A 20,193-nucleotide genomic window follows, 5' to 3' on the forward strand; every position below is an offset into this window, starting at 1 on the left:
GGGTTGCAAAGAGTTGGAGACAACTGAGTGCACACGTGTTGATAAATAATCCTAGAGTCAATTTCAAATTCATAAAATGCTAAGACATTGTAAAAAGCATCCTATACCTAGTCAGTTCCAGGAAAGATCATCTCCTAGTGGGTATATTGAAATAGAGTCCTAAGAGCTAAGATGTGGTTGGTTATTAATTTTTTCCCTCTAAAATACATTTTTTTGCCTGTGGAAACTTTCAGTTCAGTTCAGTTCAGTCGCTCGGTCGTGTCTGACTCTTTGCGACTCCATGAATTACAGCACGCCAGGCCTCCCTGTCCATCACCAACTCCCAGAGTTCACTCAAACTCATGTCCATCAAGTCAGTGATGCCATCCAGCCATCTCATCCTCTGTCGTCCCCTTCTCCTCCCGCCCCCAACCCCTCCCAGCATCAGAGTCTTTTCCAATGAGTCAACTCTTTGCATGAGGTGGCCAAGGTACTGGAGTTTCAGCTTTAGCATCATTCCTTCCAAAGAAATCCCAGGGCTGATCTCCTTCAGAATGGACTGGTTGGATCTCCTTGCAGTCCAAGGGACTCTCAAGAGTCTTCTCCAACACCACAGTTCAAAAGCATCAGTTCTTTAGTGCTTAGCTTTCTTTACAGTCCAACTCTCACATCCATACATGACCACAGGAAAAACCATAGCCTTGACTAGACGGACCTTTGTTGGCAAAGTAATGTCTCTGCTTTTCAATATGCTATCTAGGTTGGCCATAACTTTTAGGCAATAAAAATATGAGTATTTTTTATTCCCAGTACTCTTATCCTTTTTGATTATAAGGCAAAAAAGTCTTTGGCAACTTCTGAAACTCTATTTGATAGTTGTTGGTAAGGTGGGGTTGGGGCTCATTTCTGAATTCCAAGGCTTAAATAACAGTTAAAACTTATTTATGTACTATATGTTAGACATTATTCTCAATACTTTTATACACATTCATTTGCGTAATCCTCCAAACCATCTAAGAGATTTTCTCCATTTTTGCCCAATGCCACAGAGTCAAGAGCCAGGATTTGTGTCCCAACAATCTTATTCCTTATTTAAAGGGTGTTAGTTGCTCGGGTGTGCTCAACTCTGTGACCCCATGGACTGTGCCCTGCTAGGCTCCTCTGTCCATGGAATTTTCCAGGCAAGAATGCTGGAGTGGGTTGCTGTGCCCTTCTCCTGGGGATCTTCCCAACCCAGGTATTGAACCCTGGTCTCCTGCATTGCAGGAGGATTCTTTACCATCTGAGCCACCAGGGAAGCCCAGACTGAAGATGTTAGTTGCTCAGACATGTCCAACTCTTTGTGACCCCATGGACGGAAGCCTTCCAGGCTCTACTGTCCATGAAATTCTCCATTCCCTTCTCCAGGAGATCTTTCTGACCCAGGGATCAAACCCAGGTCTCCTGCATTGCAGGCAGATCTGAGCCATCAGAGACCTTCTCAAACTAAGCCATCTTTTTTGGTCTTTCTCAATAAGATAAATCATGTTGTGCTTATATCCCTTCTGCTCAGGTATCATCATACATAGATGACTGGTCATATTGTGACAAACTGGTCTATCCTATAATCAGTTGCCATAATTGTTTCTAGTTTTCACCTGTACAGTATGTATTTAATATTTATTCACAAGCAAGGGTATATTCAAAATATTTATAAACCCTTGAGGCAGGGACACTAGCCAGTCAGTGGGGACACCACCCAATCAGAATGCATACAGCATTAAATAATCAGTAGGGTAGTATGGATATAAAAGGGATAGGTATCAATCTACTCCATAACCAACTCACCATCCAGGCATGTCTGGGTACCTCAGGAAAACAAGCAGCTAAGTTTATCACTGACAGTGTACATTATGTTTAAAGATTGCATGTGAGATTAACCTTTGGAATTTGATAAAGACTCCATAATTATAACTGCAAAGCAAATCTTTCTGTATCTTATGTTGTTTCCCCCAGGAATTGACGACTCTAGTTCTCTTTGGACCTTCAGTTCACTTTTAGATATTCTTTGTTTTCTTACTTTTAGAGAACCATCTTTAATAGGAATATACTGGCAAGACTATCTTAATTGTTAAATACATGCTCATCAGTAGAGCCTGTCCTTCCTCCAGTACAAACTCCATATGTGGGTGTACACTTTGTGCTTCAAGGCCAAACTTGCCTGTTACTCCAGGGGATTGGAATTCACTCCTTCTACCAGATCTAATCTCTTGAATCTACTTGTCATCTCCACTATATAATCATAAGGGATTTGATTTAGGTCATACCTGAATGGTCTAGTGGTTTTTGCTACATTCTTCAATTTCTTCCTTAATTATGCAATAAGGAGCTCATGATATGAGCCACAGGGATGAGCCACAGTCAGCTTCCATTCTTGTTTATTCTGACTATATCAAGAGCTTTTCCATTTTAAGTTGCAAAGAATATAATCAATCTGATTTCAGTATTGACCATCTGGTGATGTTCATGTGTAAAGTCATCTCTTATGTTGTTGGAAAAGGCTGTTGGCTATGATCAGGGTGTTCTCGTGTCAAAATTCTGTTAGTCTTTGCCCTGCTTCATTTTGTGCTTCAAGGCCAAGCTTGCCTGTTACTCCAGGTATCTCTTGATTTCCTACTTTTGCATTCTAATTCCCTGTGTTGAAAAGAGCATCCTTTTTTAGTGTTAGTTCTAGAAGGTCTTTTAGGTCTTCACAGAACCACAGCTTCTTTGGCATTAGTGATTAGGGCATAGACTTGGATTACTGGAATGTTGAATGTTTTGTCTTGGAAACAGACCGAGATCATTCTGCCATTTTTCGGACTCTTTTATGGACTATGAGGGCTACTCAATTTTTTCTAAGGTATTCTTGCCCATAGTAGTAGATTTAATGATCATCTGAATTAAATTAACCCATTCTCATCCATTTTAATTTCACTGATTCCTAAGATATCATTGTTTACTCTTGCCATCTCCTGCTTGACCATGTTCAATTTACCTTGATTCATGGACCCAACATTCCAGGTTCCTATGCAATATTGTTCTTTACCATATTGGAATGTTCTTTCATTACAACTGAGTGTTGTTTCCACTTTGGCCTGGTCTCTTCATTCTATCTGGAGCTATTTGTCTGCTCTTCCCCAATAGCATATGTATATTGGACACCTACCAACCTGGAGGACTCATCTTCTGGTGTCATATCTTTTGCCTCTTCATGCTGTTCATGTGGTTCTGAAGGCAAGAATGCTGAAGTGGTTTGCCATTCCCTTCTACAGTGGACCATGTTTGGTCAGAACTCTTCACCATGACCTGTCCGTCTTCAGTGTCCCTACACGGCATGTGGCTCATAGTTTCTTTGAATTACACAAGGCTGTGATCCATGTGATCATTTTGGTTCACTTTCTGGGATTGTTGTTTCTGTTCTAGAGGCTGTAGGATTATATTTCTTGCTTTTTCTATCTGCCCTCTGGTAGATGAGGCTGAGAGGCTTGTGCAAGCTTCCTGATGGGAGGGACTGACTGAGGGGAACCTAGGTCTTGCTCTGGTGGGCAGGGCCATGCTCAGTACACCTTTAATTCAAATTCTGCTGATGAATGGGGCTGTGCTCCCTCCCTGTTAGTTGTTTGGCCTGAGGTGACTCAGTCCAGGAGTCTATAGACTGTTTGGTAGTGAGAATGTTAACAGCCTCTGTAGGGAGGCCTGAAGTCCCCAAGGGGCAGGAGGAAATAAAACTGCAAATGGCAAACTTTTTTTTTTTTTCTTTCTCTTTTAATCCTGTGTTGTTATGGAGACACCTGGCTCCACCTGAACTTAACTTTATCTCAGACCTTGAGCTAACCAATGCATTTTTCTCATGGAAGTATCTTTCTTAAGCTATGTTAATGAACTATGTATTTGCTTGGAAATTTGCCTTTCTTCAAGGTTCTTGTCAATTGTTTTATGGCCCTGAATGACTCACCTTGTGCCAATGTTATCTCAAAGTGCATGTTGTGGGTGAGGGGCCTGGTGCAACTCTCAGTTTTGAGGCATTTCCTTTCTCTAACTAGCAGCTTGCTAAAAGGTATATAACTACTTGCTAAAAACTAGCAAGGGGGCACTCTTTCTGTCCCCCTTCTTATGTCTATGTCAAAAGCTTTCTCTGTCTCTTTTATACTTTAATAAAACTTTATTACACAAAAAGCTCTGAGCAATCAAGCCTCGTCACTGGCCCAGGATTGAATTCCTCTCCTCCAAAAGCGAAGAATCCCAGCGTCATGGCTTGTAGCAGCAACCTTTCGTCTTGGTGGCTCATCCAGAATTCTTCAGGACAAGGTAAAGATGCTCAGAGATTTAGTTCTTTGTTCTCCTAGTAAACACGTTTTCTGCTTTGCTTTACTAACTCTACAGTGTGCCTGTGTGTGATTGATTGAAAGAGGTGCACAAACAAGAGCAAAGCAAGAGCTGTGTCCTAATCTGCAGTTCCACGGTGACCTCCTATGGTTTATGGCAGAAACCCCGTCAGGGGATTATACCAACCTGCTAATGTCAAGAGGCACTCAATGTCTCCTCCAGGGGAGCAGCCAGACATAGATGAAGCCTGTGGACTGAACGCTCCTTTCTCAGTGAAACTTTCCGGTCTCTTTGACCACTTCATAACGGTCTGGGAATTGAAACTACTAACCTAATCTGTCAGGTCATACACTTGCAAGGGACTTCTGATCCATGCTGTTACTGTGTACTTTTACTTAGACCCCAAGTATGGAAGTGCCTAGCCTTGCTGGGAGCTGAAAGTTACAAGAATACATTCAGGAGTGAGGTGGAGCTCTGGCTCCAGGAACGTCTCTCAGGCTAAAGGTCACTCTCTTGGCTGCCTGCCTCAGGGGCCAGCAACCTGAAAGAGAGTTTTTGTCATGGCTGTGCCTCTGATCTATGTAGATAGAGGCATTGCTGGTGACCATGAGGTTTTTGAGGACACAGATCAGGGATTACAGGATCTAGTCAGATTGGAAGGGCAATGGGCTTCTTCCTTTGGTAATGCTAGCTCTTAGTGGACCAGAGGAGGCTCTCAGGTGGCTTTTGTCTCAATTCCTTAGGTATTCTTTCTGTGGAATCTGTGGAAATGAACTGAAAGGATTGGCCCTAATAGCTCGAGGACAAAAATCACTTTTTCCTCTCTGGCCAGCCCTCCAAAAGGATTTATGCCACCATGTGTTCCAGGAAGGAGGACCCCTTCCAGGGCCCGAAACTGGGCTCTTGTCTAACATTCAGAAATGAATTGTCCGAGGAGACACATGTGCTGACAAAGCAAGAGACTTTATTGGGAGAAAGCACCTGGGTGGAGAGCAGTAGGGTAAGGAAACCCAGAAGAACTGCTCTGCCGCGTGGCTTGCAATGTCGGGTTTTATGGTGATGGGAATAGTTTCTGGGTGGTCTTTGACAAATTATTCTAATTCAGAGTCTTTCCTGGTGGCACACGCATCACTCAGCCAAGATGGATGCTAGCGAGAGGGATTCTGGGAAGTGAATGGACACATGGTGTCTCCTTTAGACCTTTCCCAAACTCTTCCGGTTGGTGGTGGCTTATTAGTTCCGTATTCCTTATCAGGATCTCCTGTCATAAAACAACTAATACAAATGGATACCTGGCCAGGGTGGGTGGTTTCAATCAGTGTGCTTCCCCTAACACATACACCTCCCAAGATTGCTGCTGCCACCATGGCTGGCCTCTGCTGACCTATGCCTCTGCAGGAATCCCCCCAAACACTCAAGGCAAGTCTGACTCAGTCTCTTGTGGGGTCATTTCTCCTTTTCCCTGGGTCCTGGTGCACATAAATTTTTGTTTGTGCCCTTCAAGAGTCTCTGCTTCCCCAAGTCCTGTGAAAGCTCTATAATCAAATCCCGCTGTCCTTCAAAGTTAGATTCCCTGGGGATTCCCAGTCCATTAGCTGGATCCACAGGTCAGGAAGTCTGATGTGGGGCCTAGAACCTTTGCAACAGCACTAGAACTTCTTTAGTATTATTGTTTTCCAGTTGTGGGTCGCCCACCCGACGGGTATGAAATTTGATTTTAATGCAATTGTTCCCCTCCTGCCATCTCTTTGTGGCTTCTGCTTTGTGCTTGGACATGGATTATCTTTTTTTTTTGGTAGGTTCCATCATCTTCCTGTCTATGGTTGTTCAGCAGCTAGTTGAAATTTTGGTGTTCTTACAGGAGAAGATGAGCGCAAGTCGTTTTACTTCACCATCTTGATTTGAGGTTAATAGCAGGTGTTTTATACTTAGGCCTTGCCATTGGTTATGAATTTGCAATAAATAAATTATTTAATTCCTTGCCCCACAGTGTACTCATCTATAAAATGGTCACATTCGTATGTACTTTATAGAGTTGCTGCTAGGATCAAGTAAAGGAATGTTTATAACATATGTAGCAAATTTCCTGTCACATCACTGAGAGTTACTGAAAGTGAAGTGAAAGTGAAAGTTACTCAGTTGTGTCTGACTCTGCGACCCCATGGACTATATAGTCCATGGAACTCTCCAGGGTGGAATACTGGAGTGGGTAGCCCTTCTCTTCTCCAGGGGATCTTCCCAACCCAGGGATTAAACCCAGGTCTCTCGCAAAGCATGTGGATTCTTTACCATCTGAGCCACAAGGGAAGCCCAAGAATACTGGAGTGGGTAGTCTATTCTTTCTCCAGTGGATCTTCCTGATTCAGGAATTGAACTGGGGTCTCCTGCATTGCAAGTGGATTCTTTACCAACAGCTATCAGGGAAGCCTAAGAGTTACTGAGTGACTTCTATTAAATACAAAGTGGACCACAGCAGAGCTTCTCATGTCACTGGGTGAAGGAGGTCTTTCTCTTTGCTTAAGCTGTCTTTGTGGGCAGCAAAAAAAACAAAAAGCCACTGAGAGCTTTGTAAGATCAACTTTTTGTAGTTGACTTTATTTACTTTATATATCTGAGTTTGAGTGTTCACCTGAAAGGCAGGAACATCCAGAAACCATATCGCTCCAAAGAAGCGTAGATGTAATGGTCACACCTGGACATGGCCAAAAGATGATTGGCTTCTTAGCCGCTTGATGATGCACACAGCATGGAATGGAAGGAGAGTAGGCTTTGGAATGGGACTCAGGTCCACTGCTTGAACATCTTTGTGACTTTGAGCAGTTTGCTTACTCTCTCAACCTCCACATTCTCATTTTAAATGGAGAGCAAATAGGGATTTAAATGGCAACTGTTAAAGTTCACAACTAATTACCCTGCCTTTTAGCATCTTTTCAAAGATTTATTTGCATCGAAAAGGCCTCTTTAACTCCTCATCTTTTTAAGGTTCTATATAGATTTTCTTATTGAAATTTTTTTCTTTTCTTTGGTTTATACTCCATTACTTTGATAGAGAAGTCAATAAAGCAGAAGTAGATGTTTTTCTGGAACTCTTGCTTTTTTGATGATCCAATGGATGTTGGCACTGATGAAGGCTTTCTTATCTCTCCTTGCTATTCTTTGGAACTCTGTATTCAAATGGGTATATCTTTCTTTTTCTCCTTTGCCTTTAGCTTCTATTCTTTTCTCAACTATAAGGCCTCCTCAGACCACCATTTTGCCTTTTTGCATTTCTTTTTCTTGGGGATGGTCTTGATCCCTGCCTCCTGTTTAATGTCACCAACCTCTGTCCATAGTTCTTCAGGCACTCATTCTATCAGATCTAATCCCTTGAATCTATTTGTCACTTCCACTGTATAATCATAAGGGATTTGATTTAGGTCATACCTGAATGGTCTAGTGGTTTTCCCTGCTTTCTTCAACTTAAGTCTGAATTTGGCAATAAGGAGTTCATGATCTGAGCCACAGTCAGCTCCCACTCTTGTTTTTGCTGACTGTATAGAGCTTCACCATCTTTGGCTGCAAAGTATATAACCAATCTGATTTCGGTATTGACCATCTGGTGATATCCATGTGTAGAGTCTTATCTTGTTTTGTTAAAAGAGGGTGTTTGCTCTTTTCCTGGGTCTAAAATAACACCTTAGATCTATGAAAGATACAGAGAATACTATACCCAACCATATATGCCCCATCCAGCTTAATATAGTTGACTCTTCCTAGGGGCCCTCCTGTGTAGGAGCCAAGAGTCACTTCAGAAGAAATTTTGATTTTCATAATGAAATCCAGGGATAGGTATAGGAGTGTACCCATGGACAGACAGGTTTGTAAAGATCATTGTTGTATAATGGAGGTTGCCAGGTTTATCTGTAGATTTCAATGTGAGAGAAGGTGGAAAAAGAATCACCCTTTTTTTAAGAAAAAAAAGAGAGTAAAGGAAATGGAACCTTTAGGGATGAATCAGGTTTCAATTGAGGCTGGGAAACAGCAGAAATCTCAGCTGGTTATGGCAGGTAAAAGGCAGTTTAGTGTGGAATAATGTTTTTAGAGGGCACATGGGAGAGATTTGAGAGGGGCAGGTGAAGTAGGAGGCTGGGACAGGGGAGAAGCAACACAGAACCTAGGAAAGGGAATATGTGAGAAGATGAGTGTCTTGTTCAGAGGGAAATGCCAGGTTTTGCAGAAATATTAAGATGAAAAAGAACAATTCAGGAATTTCAAGGATAACCTGCCAGGGCGGTTCAGTACATTCATTTGTGTCTTAGGAAATATTCTACTACAAGCAGCTGCTTAGCTAAAGATTTAGGTACAGATGACTTAATTAAGATAGTACTCCCAGGAGAAACCAGTCAGGGAGTTGGGTGGCCAGCATGCCAGGTGGGATGAGAACACAACCCAGGTGAGCCTAGGACATGCAAAAAGTAGTTGCCTTGGGCTTCTGGGAAATTTCTAAACAAGAGGTGCTGGCCGAAAATACTATTTTCACTGGAATTTGAAAGTGTGTGGAAGTCAAGCCCAGGAGACTCCCGCAGCTGTACTATTACCCCAAGGAAAGCTGGACTGCATGTGGAGCAAAGCAGAGACATAGGACTCAGTAACATGATTCTTGGATGAATTTGGTCTGAGGCTTCCCTGATAGCTCAGTTGGTAAAAAAAAAAAAATCCGCCTGCAATGAAGGAGACCTCGGTTTGATTCCTGGGTTGGGAAGATCTGCTGGAGAAGGGATAGGCTACACTCCAGTATTCTTGGGCTTCCCTTGTGGCTCAGATGGTAAAGAATCCACCTGCAGTGTGGGAGACCTGGGTTCGATCCCTGGGTTGGAAAGATCCCCTGAAGAAGGGAAGGGCTACCCACTCCAGTATTCAGCCTTAGAGAACTCCATGGACTAAGCCACAGGACTGGAAAAGGTCACTTTTCATTCCCTTATCCCAAAGAAAGGCAATGCCAAAGAATGTTCAAAGTATCACAAATTTGCACTCATCTCACACACTAGCAAAGTAATGTTCAAAAATCTCCAAGTCAGGCTTCAACAGTGAACCGAGAACTTCAAGATGTTCAAGCTGTATTTAGAAAAGGCAGAGGAACCAGAGATCACATCGCCAACATATGCTGGATCATCATAAAAGCAAGAGAGTTCCAGAAAAACATCTGCTTTATTGACTATGCCAAAGCCTTTGCTGTGTGGATTACAACAAACCATGGAAAAGTTCAAGAGATGGGAATACCAGACCACCTGACCTGCCTCCTGAGAAATCTGTATGGAGGTCAAGAAGCAACAGTTATAACAGGACATGGAACAATTGGTTCCAAATTGGGAAAGGAGTACATCAAGGCTGTATATTGTCACCCTGCTTATTTAACTCATATGCAGAGTACATCATGCAAAATGCCGGGCTGAATGAAACACAAACTGGAATCAAGATTGTGAGGAGAAATATCAATATCCTCAGATATACAGATGACACCGCCCTTATGGCAGAAAGTAAAGAAGAACTAAAGAGCCTCTTGTTGAAAGTGAAAGAGGAAGGTGAAAAAGCTGGCTTAAAACTCAACATTCTGAAAACTAAGATGACGGCATCCAGTCCCATCACTTCACGGCAAATAGATGGGGAAACAGTGGAAACAGTGACAGACTTTTAGCTCCAAAATTACTGCAGATTGTGGCTACAGCCACGAAATTAAAAGACGCTTGCTCCTTGGAAGAAAAGCTATGACCAACCTAGACAACATATTAAAAAGCAGAGAAGTTCCTTTGCTGACAAAGGTCCATCTATTATGGATGTGAGAGTTGGACTATAAAGAAAGCTGAGCGCCAAAGAATTGATGCTTTTGAACTGTGGTGTTGGAGAAGAATCTTGTGAGTTCCTTGGGCTGCAAGGGGATCCAACCAGTCAGTCATAAGGGAAATCAATCAGTCCTGAATATGCATTGGAAGGACTGATGCTGAAGCTGCAACTCCAATACTGTGGCCACCTGATGTGAAGAACTGACTCATTAGAAAAGACCCTGATGCTGGGAAAGATAGAAGGCAGGAGGAGACGGAGATAACAGAGGATGAGATGGTTGGATGGCATCACCGACTCAATGGACATGAGTTTGAGCAAGCTCCTGGAGTTGGTGATGGACAGGGAAGCCTGGTGTGCTGTGATCCATGGGGTCACAGAGTTGGACATGACTGAGTGACTTTCACTTTCACTTTCCAGAATTTTCAGTTATGTTTCTCAGAAAATTTCCTTTGTTTTCTAAGCCAGTTTGTTCCAGAGTTTTGCTGCTGTTGTTATTACTTGCAACAGAAGTCTAAATTCTCAGTTTAAGAACTGTGCCATATTTATCTAAATGTAATTTAATGTTGGGATTGAAAGTAATCAAAAATGACTAATGACATTAAATAGTCTTCTGACACAGCTGAAATATTTCATAGCATTAAATGAAAAAAATTTTTTTCCATTCCCATTGACAAGGAAAAAGGAAATTATACATTCACCAATATCTCTTCTAATTTGTCTTCTGGTCTTGCAATTTGTCTTTTTTAAAAATTTGACCTAGGTCCTCCAAACTAATTTTCCCCATTGAATTTAGCTTTTTATTTTATGTGCAAAACAGCTCCATATCCTAAGTGTGGATATTGATTACAGTTCTAAGTTTTGTACATTCCTGTGCTTTTAGTGTTGCATACACTGACATAGTTCTGCAAGTTTTTCATCTTTGAAGGGCCTTTTACCATTCATTTGTCTGCCCTGTGAATCCCAAAGATGAGATAGCAGAAATCACTGAATTCCAAGGATGCCCTTGCTTTGTTTTTCTACTTTTCTTTTCTGAAGAGTCTAAGCATATCTGTTGTTTTTAGGGGCATTTACTTTCTTCAACAGCTATCTTCTTTCAGGTACCTCCTGAAAGAGGTACTCAAAATTTCAGGTAACTCAAAATTCTCTCCCTGTATTTATTTTAATTTTTTTTTAATTGGAGCATAATGGCTTTACAATATTGTATTGGGTGGACACAGTGGGGGAAGGAATGGGTGGGACAAATTGAGATAATAACATTGAAACATATATATTGCCAGATGTAAAAAGATAGCCGGTAGAAATTTGCTGTGTGACAGAGGAAACTCAAATCCAGTGCCCTCTTCATATTTTTCTCCCACCATTTGACATTGGCTGTATTTCTCTCTCCACCTCCGATTATTTGAAGTGTCCTTGTCTCTTACTTTCTTGCTTTCTTCCTTAGGCTAATATGAGAGACTGCATTGCTCCTCTTTCCCTTTGGACATTTTAAGAGTGGCCCACAAAAACTAAGCAGCCTTAAGATCATCTTGCCTCCTCTTCTCTTTTTGGCACTAATCAGCATATTTTATTTCCCTTTTCCGCCTGCCTGCTGCCTTAAGCCTTGTCTCTTTCTCTTTTGCTTCCATTTGTTTTTAATCTGAGTGACTCATTTGCTGAGAGCTTCCCTTGAGCTCAGTAGTCCTGGTGTTGCTTGCTCATTATAAAAGGTAAGGCAAATTTAATCTGTGTAACTGAGCCAAGATATTTGGATAGTACTTTCATTTTAGAAGAAAGTTGAGATATGTTATGGATTTAGGAAATAATGTTAGTAAGAATTTGAGGTTTGATTTCTGTGTTACTGTTTATGCTGTAGCTGTAGTTGTTGTTCAGTCCCTAAGTTGTGCCCTACTCTTTGTGACCCCAAGGATGCAGCATACCAGGCTCCTCCACTATCTCCCGGAGTCTGCTCATATTCATGTCCATTAAATTGGTGATGCTTTCTAACCATCTCATCCTTTGCCACCCCTTTCTCCTTTTATCATCAGTCTTTTCCAGTAGCAGGGTCTTTTCCAATGAGTAGGCTCGTTGCATCTGGTGGCAAAAGTATTGGAGCTTCAGCCACAGTCCTTCCAATGAATATTCAGGGTTGATTTCCTTTAGGATTGACAGGTTTGATCTCCTTGAAGTCCAAAGGACCCTCAAGAGTCTTCTCCAGCATCACAGTTCAAAAGCATCAATTCTTCCTTTGGCTCTCAGCCTTCTTTATGGTCCAGATCTCACATCCCTACATGACTACTGAAAAAAATCTTAGCTTTGTACAGACTTTTGTCGGCAAAGTGATGTCTCTGCTTTTGAATACGCTGTCTAGGTTTGTCATAGCTTTCCTTCCAAGGAGCAAGTGTCTTTTAATATTATGGCTACAGTCACTGTCTGCAGTGATTTTTGGAGCCCAAGAAAATAAAATATGTCGCTGCTTCCTCTTTTCCCCCTTCTGTTTGCCATGAAGTGATGGGACTGGATGCCATGATCTTGCATACTCGGTTGCTTCAGTCGCGTCCTACTCTTTTCGACTCTATGGACTGTAGCATATCAGACTCCTCTGTCCATGGGGATTCTCCAGGCAACAATACTGGAGTAGGTTGCCATTTCCTTCTCCAGGGGATCTTGCTGACCCAGGGATTGAACCCATGTCTCTTATGTTTCCTGCAGTGGCAGGCATGTTCTTTGCCACTGAAAGTGAAAGTGAAGTCACTCAGTTGGGTCCGACTCTTTGCGCTCCCATGGATTGCAGCCTAAGAGGCTCCTCTGTCTATGGGATTTTCCAGGCAAGAATACTAGAGTGGGTTGCCATTTGCTTCTCCAGGAGATCATCCCAACCCAGGGACTGAACTTGGGTCTCCCGCAATATAGGCAGACACTTTACCGTCTGAGCCACCGGGTAAGTCTTTACCACTAGCACCTCCTAAACAATGATTTTATTTTATTTTAACAATGTCCATATCTAATAGAGGATTATTTAACTTAATTTCAGTATACAGTCATTAAAAGAAAAGAAATAGAAACAATAGAGAAGAGTAACAGCATGTACATCACCAAATGGGGCCAAATGTCATCCAAACTTAAGCAGCATGCTGGAAAGTCCAGAGTAACAGCAATCTGTAATCCCAGCTAAGAAAAGGTCCTGGGCAGTGTGCTCACTCCACGAGTGAGACTTCAGTTTTGGGAGTTCCTGCTTATAATCCCAAACCATAAACTGATATCATCATCAGTTTCTGCACAAAAATGTAGCTCTTGTTTTACTTGAACATTTTTATAATGCTGTTTATTTTATCTTGTGAGGCATAGGATTTTGTAAAAACCCTGGTGTGATTGGTCAAGCCTCCAAGGGCTTACGAATTCCATGGCCCACTTCCTTTCTTATCTAAAGTACTTACCCCTGACTTGATGACCTTGCAGGCAGCAGTGGAATCTGGGCAGTGGCCAGGCAGGAAAAGAAACAAGATCAGAGGATTGCTCTCCTGCTTCTGAAGTCTGAACCAAGACTTCTTCCATTTTAACTTCCAAAACAGTTGACCTCATGATTGTGTATGCTGAAGAGCATAGGAATAATGCAAAGTATTATGAGTAACATGAGCAGTCTTGTTAATTCTGTAGGACAAATAACAATTCCAGATGGTCAAAAGAAACAAGATAATCATAGAAATAAGCCAGGGGTTAAACAATGCAGAAAACCATTCCTGAGCAGTAATGGGTGTAGTAAATAACAAGTCCCACCATAAATAAGAAGTATGTTTTGTACATTAACTCCTGTATCCATTAACTTATCAGCTATAATAGTAGCAACAGAATGTTCTATCAAGGTACAATTATGTTTTTCCTTTTGATTAATTGTAATACTTTGTAATTTTGTAGTTTAGTAATACTTTGGTTTCTTTGCAAAATCTTACATAGGGGTTCTAAAGAAAAGCTAATATCAGGAATAGATAAAGTAGGAAATAGCATTTGAGTGGATAACACCTGAGCTCTCATGGAGTGTGGAGTGGAATAATAGATAGTCCCCTTCCAATATAAAAGATCAACATGTGTTAGGCATCCAGAGAAAGGGGTTCTTAAGTGATACATAGAGGTAGTGTTTGCATCATCAGTTACAATACATACTAATTGAGGGGCTATTTTAAAAAACGTGTTGTAGGTTTTAGAGGACACAGTCCATTCACAATAGTTGATGGAGTTCTCCAGTAAGCAGGGTTCCTCAAATGTGAGAAGTTGGTCCACATAGCAGTCTCTCATTAGCCTTGTCACAGTCTACCAGTAAGTGGGTGAGACTATAAAGTAACACATGACACTGACATATTATACTTATGTTCAGGCTTGAGCTGTGTTTTTACCAATGCTGTGTAATCTAGCAGACAGGTAAATTTTGTCCATAGAAAGGAAAAGTTAAGAAAGGACAGGCCTTGTTTGCTGGGCAGGTGAGGTTATCCTGAGTCCAGGTCCAGTTCAGGTTTCTCTAGCTGAAGATTCACCTATAGTTTTCTTCATATTTTTCTTTTAATGGTAGCATATCCTTGAATGTTGAGGTGTGAGTGACAACCCACAGTACAGTCAGGCTTCCAGGAATAACCTATTCACGAGGATAACAGTGAGTTCATGGTATATATTTTCATTTTGGGGGGATGGGGGGCGGTGGTCCAGGGATTGTCACTAATACAGTTTTATCCTTCCCCTGAGCAATCACATCAGCAGGTATGGGAAGACCACTAGGCTGCTTCATTCAGACTTTAACTCTGATTGCATGTATTTCTTTTCTTTTTTTTTTTTTAAGTAAAAGATCATACTTTGTCCAGTTGTTTTTAAACAGTGCTGCTTATTAAAGTCACATCTGGAGCTTTGGAGAAAAAAACAATATCTGGGCATTTGTATTTATCAAAAAATTCAAAATAATTCTAATGTGCATCTGGACTTTAAAAAGTGGTTATAGGTTTTTCTATTAAATGCTAGTTTTAGTGATATAGAATTCTATTTTCTGTGGACCAATATGATACAATGGTATTAAAATAGATAATAGTTACATAATCACAAACATAATAGTAGAGGATGTTTATCAATTTTCACTATCAATAGCCAAACAGAAAATAAAAAATAATTACAATTGCAAACCATAATGGAAGCATGATTGACCTAAAATATAAAATAATTACATACAATCTGGGAGGTTAAGTAGAGAGATGTGGTAAGTGGAAGTGCATATATGCATATTTTTCTTTTTTAAAAAATTTTTTTATATATGCATATTTTTCATCCACCCAGCCAATCTATGTCTTTTGGTTGGTGCATTTAATCCATTTACAGTTAAGGTAATTATTGACCTGTATGATTCTATTACCATTTTCTTAATAGTTTGGGGTTTATTTTTAATAGATCTTTTCATTCTTTTGTGTTTCCTGCCTAAAGAAGTTTCTTTAGTATTTGTTGTAAAGCTGTTTTGATGGTGTTGCATTCTCCTTACTTTTGCTTGTCTCTAAAGCTTTTTATTTTCTCCATGAAATCTGATTGAGAATTTTGCTGGGTAGAATATTCTTAGTTGTGGGTTCTACTGTTTCATCACTTGAAATATATCATGTCATTCACTTCTGACTTGCAGAGTTTCTGTTTAGAAATGAGCTGATAATCCTACATGAGTTCTCTTGTATGTTATTTGTTGTTTTTCCCTTGTTGCTTTTAATATTTTATCTTTGTCGTTAATTTTTGTCATTTTCATTACTATGTATCTCAGTGTGTTCCTCCTTGGGTTTATCTTCTCTGGAACTCTCCGTGCTTGCTTCCTGGACTTGGTTGACTATTTCTTTTCTCATGTTAGGGAGGTTTTATCTCTTAAAATATTATCTTCAGCTATTATCTCTTCAAATATTTTCTCAAGTCTAGTCTATCTCTTTTCTTCATCTGGGACCCCTATAATACGAACGTTGGCACACTTAATGTTGTCCCAGAGGTCTCCTAAGCTGTCTTCATTTCTTCTCATTCTTTTCTCTATATTTTGTTTTATGGCAATGATTTCCACCATTCTTTCTTCCAGATCACTAATCCATTCTTCTGCCTCAGTTATTCTGCTATTGATTCCTTCCAGTGTATTGTTCCTGTCTGTTTTTATTTCTTCTAGGGCTTTGGTAAACAGTTTTCACATCTTTTCCATTCTTTTTTTAAAATCCTGGATCATCTTCACTATTATTATTCTGAATTCTTTTTCTGGAAGGTTGCCTATCTCCACTTCATTTAGCTGTTTTTCTGAGGTTTTATCTTGTCCCTTCACCTGGGACATAATCCTCTGCCTTTTCTTTTTGATTAACTCTCTGTGATGTGGTTTTCATCCTGGTGGCTGCAGGATTGTAGTTCTTCTTGCTCCTTCTGCCTCTCCTCTGGTGAATGAGGATAAGAGGCTTGTATAAACTTCCTGATGGGAGGGACTGGCTGTGGGTAAAACTGAATCTTGCTCTGGTGGGCAGGGCTGTGCTCAGTAGAACTTTAATCTGATTGGCTGCTGATGGGTAGTGATGCTCTCTCTCACTGTTAGCTATTTGGCCTGAGGCAACCCTGCCCTGGTATCTAGAGCTCTATCGTAGGTCTAATGGTGACCTCCAAGAGGGCTCGTGCAACGGGGCATCTCCCAGGACTGCTGCTGCCATTGCACCTGTCCCTGTGGCGAGCCAATGCCAACCCACAGCTCCACAGAAGACCTTCCAACACTAGTAAGTAGGTCTGGTTCAGTCTCCTGTGGGGTCATTGCTTTTCCCCTGGGTCCTGGTGTGCACAAGATTTAGTTTGTGACTTCCAAGAATGGAGTCTCTGTTTCCCCTAGTCCTGTGGAAGTCCTGTAATCAAATCTTGCTGGCCTTCAAAGTCAGATTCCCTGAGGATTCCTAATTCATTTGCCAGATCCTCAGGCTGGGAAGCCTGATATGCATGGGGCTCAGAAACTTCACAACAGTGGAAGAATTTCTTTGGTATTATTATTCTCCAGTTTGTTGGTCGTCCAGCCAGCAGGTGTGGGATTTGACTTTATCTTGTTTACATCCCTCCTACCATTTCACTGTGGCTTCTCCTTTATCTTTGGACATGGAATATCTTTTCTGATGGGTTCCAGTGTCCTCCTGTCAATAGTTGTCCAACAGCTAGTTATTTTGGTCATATCACTGGAGGATATGAATGCATGTGCATTTATTCTGCCATCTTGAACCAATCCCCAGTGTGTATAACTGATCTTAGTTTTTTAATGTTGAGTTTCAAGTCATCTTTTTAATTTCTTCCTTTTCACCCTCATCAAGAGGCTCCTTAGTTCCTCTTCACTTTCTGCCATTATAGTGGCATCATCTACATTTCTGAGGTTGTTGATATTTCTCCTGGAAATCTTGATTCCAGCTTCTGATTCATCCAGCCCAATATTTCTCATGATAATAAGTTAAACAGGATGACAATATACAACCTTGTCATACTCCTTTCCCAATTTTGAACCAAATCATTGTTCCATGTCTGGTTCTAATGTTGCTTCTTGACTTGCATACAAGTTTCTCAGGAACCAGGTAAGGTGGTCTGATACACTAATCTCTTTAAGAATTTTCTGTGTTTTGTTGTGATCAACACAGTCAGAGGTGTTAGCATAGTCAATGAATTAGAAGCAGATGTTTTTTTCTGGAACTCCCTTGATTTCTCCATGATCCAACAAATGCTGGAAATTTGATATCTGGTTCCTCTGCTTTTCTAAACCCAGCTTGTACATCTGGAAGTTCTAAGTTCACATACTGCTGAAGCGTAGCTTGAAGGATTTTGAGCATTACCTTACTAGCATGTTAAATGAGTGCAATTTTATGGTACATGGAACTTTCTTTGGCATTGCCCTTATTTGGGATTGGAATAAAAACTGACCTTTTCAAGTCCCATGGCTACTGCTGAGTTTCCCAAATTTGCTAACATGTTGAGTGCAGCACTTTAACCGCATCATCTTTTAGGATTTTAAATAGCTCAGCAGGAATTCCATCACCTGCACTAGCTTTGTTCATATTAATGCTTCCTGCTAAAGCTGAAACTCCAATACTTTGGCTACCTCATGAGAAGAGTTGACTTATTGGAAAAGACTGATGCTGGGAGGGATTGGGGCAGGAGAAGGGGACGACAGAGAATGAGATGGCTGGATGGCATCACCGACTCAATGGACATGAGTTTGAGTGAACTCCAGGAGTTAGTGTTGGACAGGGAGGCCTGGCGTGCTGCAATTCACGGGGTTGCAAAGAGTTGGACACAACTGAGCGACTTAAATTGAAGAAAGTAGGGCAAACCACTAGACCATCCAGATATGACCTAAATCAAATCCCTTATGATTATACATTGGAAGTGAGAAATAGATTTAAGGGACTAGATCTGATAGATAGAGTGCCTGATGAACTATGGACTGAGGTTCATGACATTGTACAGGAGACAGGGATCAAGACCATCCCCGTGAAAAAGAAATGCAAAAAAGCAAAATGGCTGTCTGGGGAGGCCTTACAAATAGCTGTGAAAAGAAGAGAAGCAGAAAGCAAAGGAGAAAAGGAAAGATATAAGCATCTGAATGCAGAGTTCCAAAGAATAGCAAGGAGAGATAAGAAAGCCTTCCTCAGCGATCAATGCAAAGAAATAGAGGAAAACAACAGAATGGGAAAGACTAGAGATCTCTTCAAGAAAATTAGAGATACCAAGGGAACATTTCATGCAAAGATGGGCTCGATAAAGGACAGAAATGGTATGGACCTAACAGAAGCAGAAGATATTAAGAAGAGGTGGCAAGAATACACAGAGGAACTGTACAAAAAAGATCTTCATGACCCAGATAATCACGATGGTATGATCACTCACCTAGAGCCAGACATCCTGGAATGTGAAGTCAAGTGCGCCTTAGAAAGCATCACTATGAACAAAGCTAGTGGAGGTGATGGAATTCCAGTTGAGCTATTTCAAATCCTGAAAGATTGATGCTGTGAAAGTGCTGCACTCAATATGCCAGCAAATTTGGAAAACTCAGCATTGGCCACAGGACTGGAAAAGCTCAGTTTTCATTCCAATCCCAAAGAAAGGCAATGCCAAAGAATGCTCAAACTACTGCACAATTGCACTCATCTCACACGCTAGTAAAGTAATGCTCAAAATTCTCCAATCCAGGCTTCAGCAATATGTGAACCGTGAACTTCCAGATGTTCAAGCTGGTTTTAGAAAAGGCAGAGGAACCAGAGATCAAATTGCCAACATCCGCTGGATCATGAAAAAAGCAAGAGAGTTCCAGAAAAACATCTATTTCTGCTTTATTGACTATGCCAAAGCCTTTGACTATGTGGACCACAATAAACTGTGGAAAATTCTGAAAGAGATGGGAATACCTGACCACCTGACCCGCTTCTTGAAAGACCTGTATGCAGGTGAGGAAGCAACAGTGAGAACTGGACATGGAACAACAGACTGGTTCCAAATAGGAAAAGGAGTATGTCAGGGGTGTATATTGTCACCCTGGTTATTTAACTTCTATGCAGAGTACATCATGAGAAGCTGGGCTGGAAGAAGCACAAGCTGGAATCAAGATTGCCAGGAGATATATCAGTAACCTCAGATATGCAGATGACACCACCCTTATGGCAGAAAGTGAAGAGGAACTAAAGAGCCTCTTGATGAAAGTGAAAGAGGAGAGTGAAAAAGTTGGCTTAAAGCTCAACATCCAGAAAACTAAGATCATGGCATCTGGTCCCATCACTTCATGGCAAATAGATGGGAAAACAGTGGAAACAGTGTCAGACTTTATTTTTGGGGGCTCCAAAATCACTACAGATGGTGACTGCAGCCATGAAATTAAAAGACGCTTACTCCTTGGAAGGAAAGTTATGACCAACCTAGATAGCATATTGAAAAGCAAAGATATTACATTGCCTACAAAGGTCCCTCTAGTTCAGGCTATTGTTTTTCCAGTGGTCATGTATGGATGTGAGAGTTGGACTGTGAAGAAAGCTGAGTGCTAAAGAATTGATCCTTTTGAACTGTGGTGTTGGAGAA

General features: G+C 41.1%; 1 protein-coding gene across 23 annotated transcripts in view; it reads left to right on the forward strand.

Annotated features, from left to right (window-relative positions):
- HHLA2 (HERV-H LTR-associating 2) overlaps positions 1 to 20,193 on the forward strand; it is a 160,680-nt gene that overhangs the window by 49,972 nt on the left and 90,515 nt on the right. The window contains exon 1 of one of the 23 annotated variants that reach the window (XM_045165416.1): positions 11,828 to 11,852. The exons of 21 other annotated variants lie outside the window; for them this stretch is intronic. The gene's annotated coding sequence lies outside the window, so the exon portion shown is untranslated. Of the gene's footprint in view, positions 1 to 11,827; positions 11,853 to 20,193 lie in introns of those variants that run through there. One more of the 23 variants, XM_045165443.1, reaches the window with a different exon arrangement.

This window comes from Bubalus bubalis, chromosome 1 (genome assembly GCF_019923935.1).
Source record: "Bubalus bubalis isolate 160015118507 breed Murrah chromosome 1, NDDB_SH_1, whole genome shotgun sequence".
NCBI classification, from domain to species: Eukaryota; Metazoa; Chordata; class Mammalia; order Artiodactyla; family Bovidae; genus Bubalus; species Bubalus bubalis.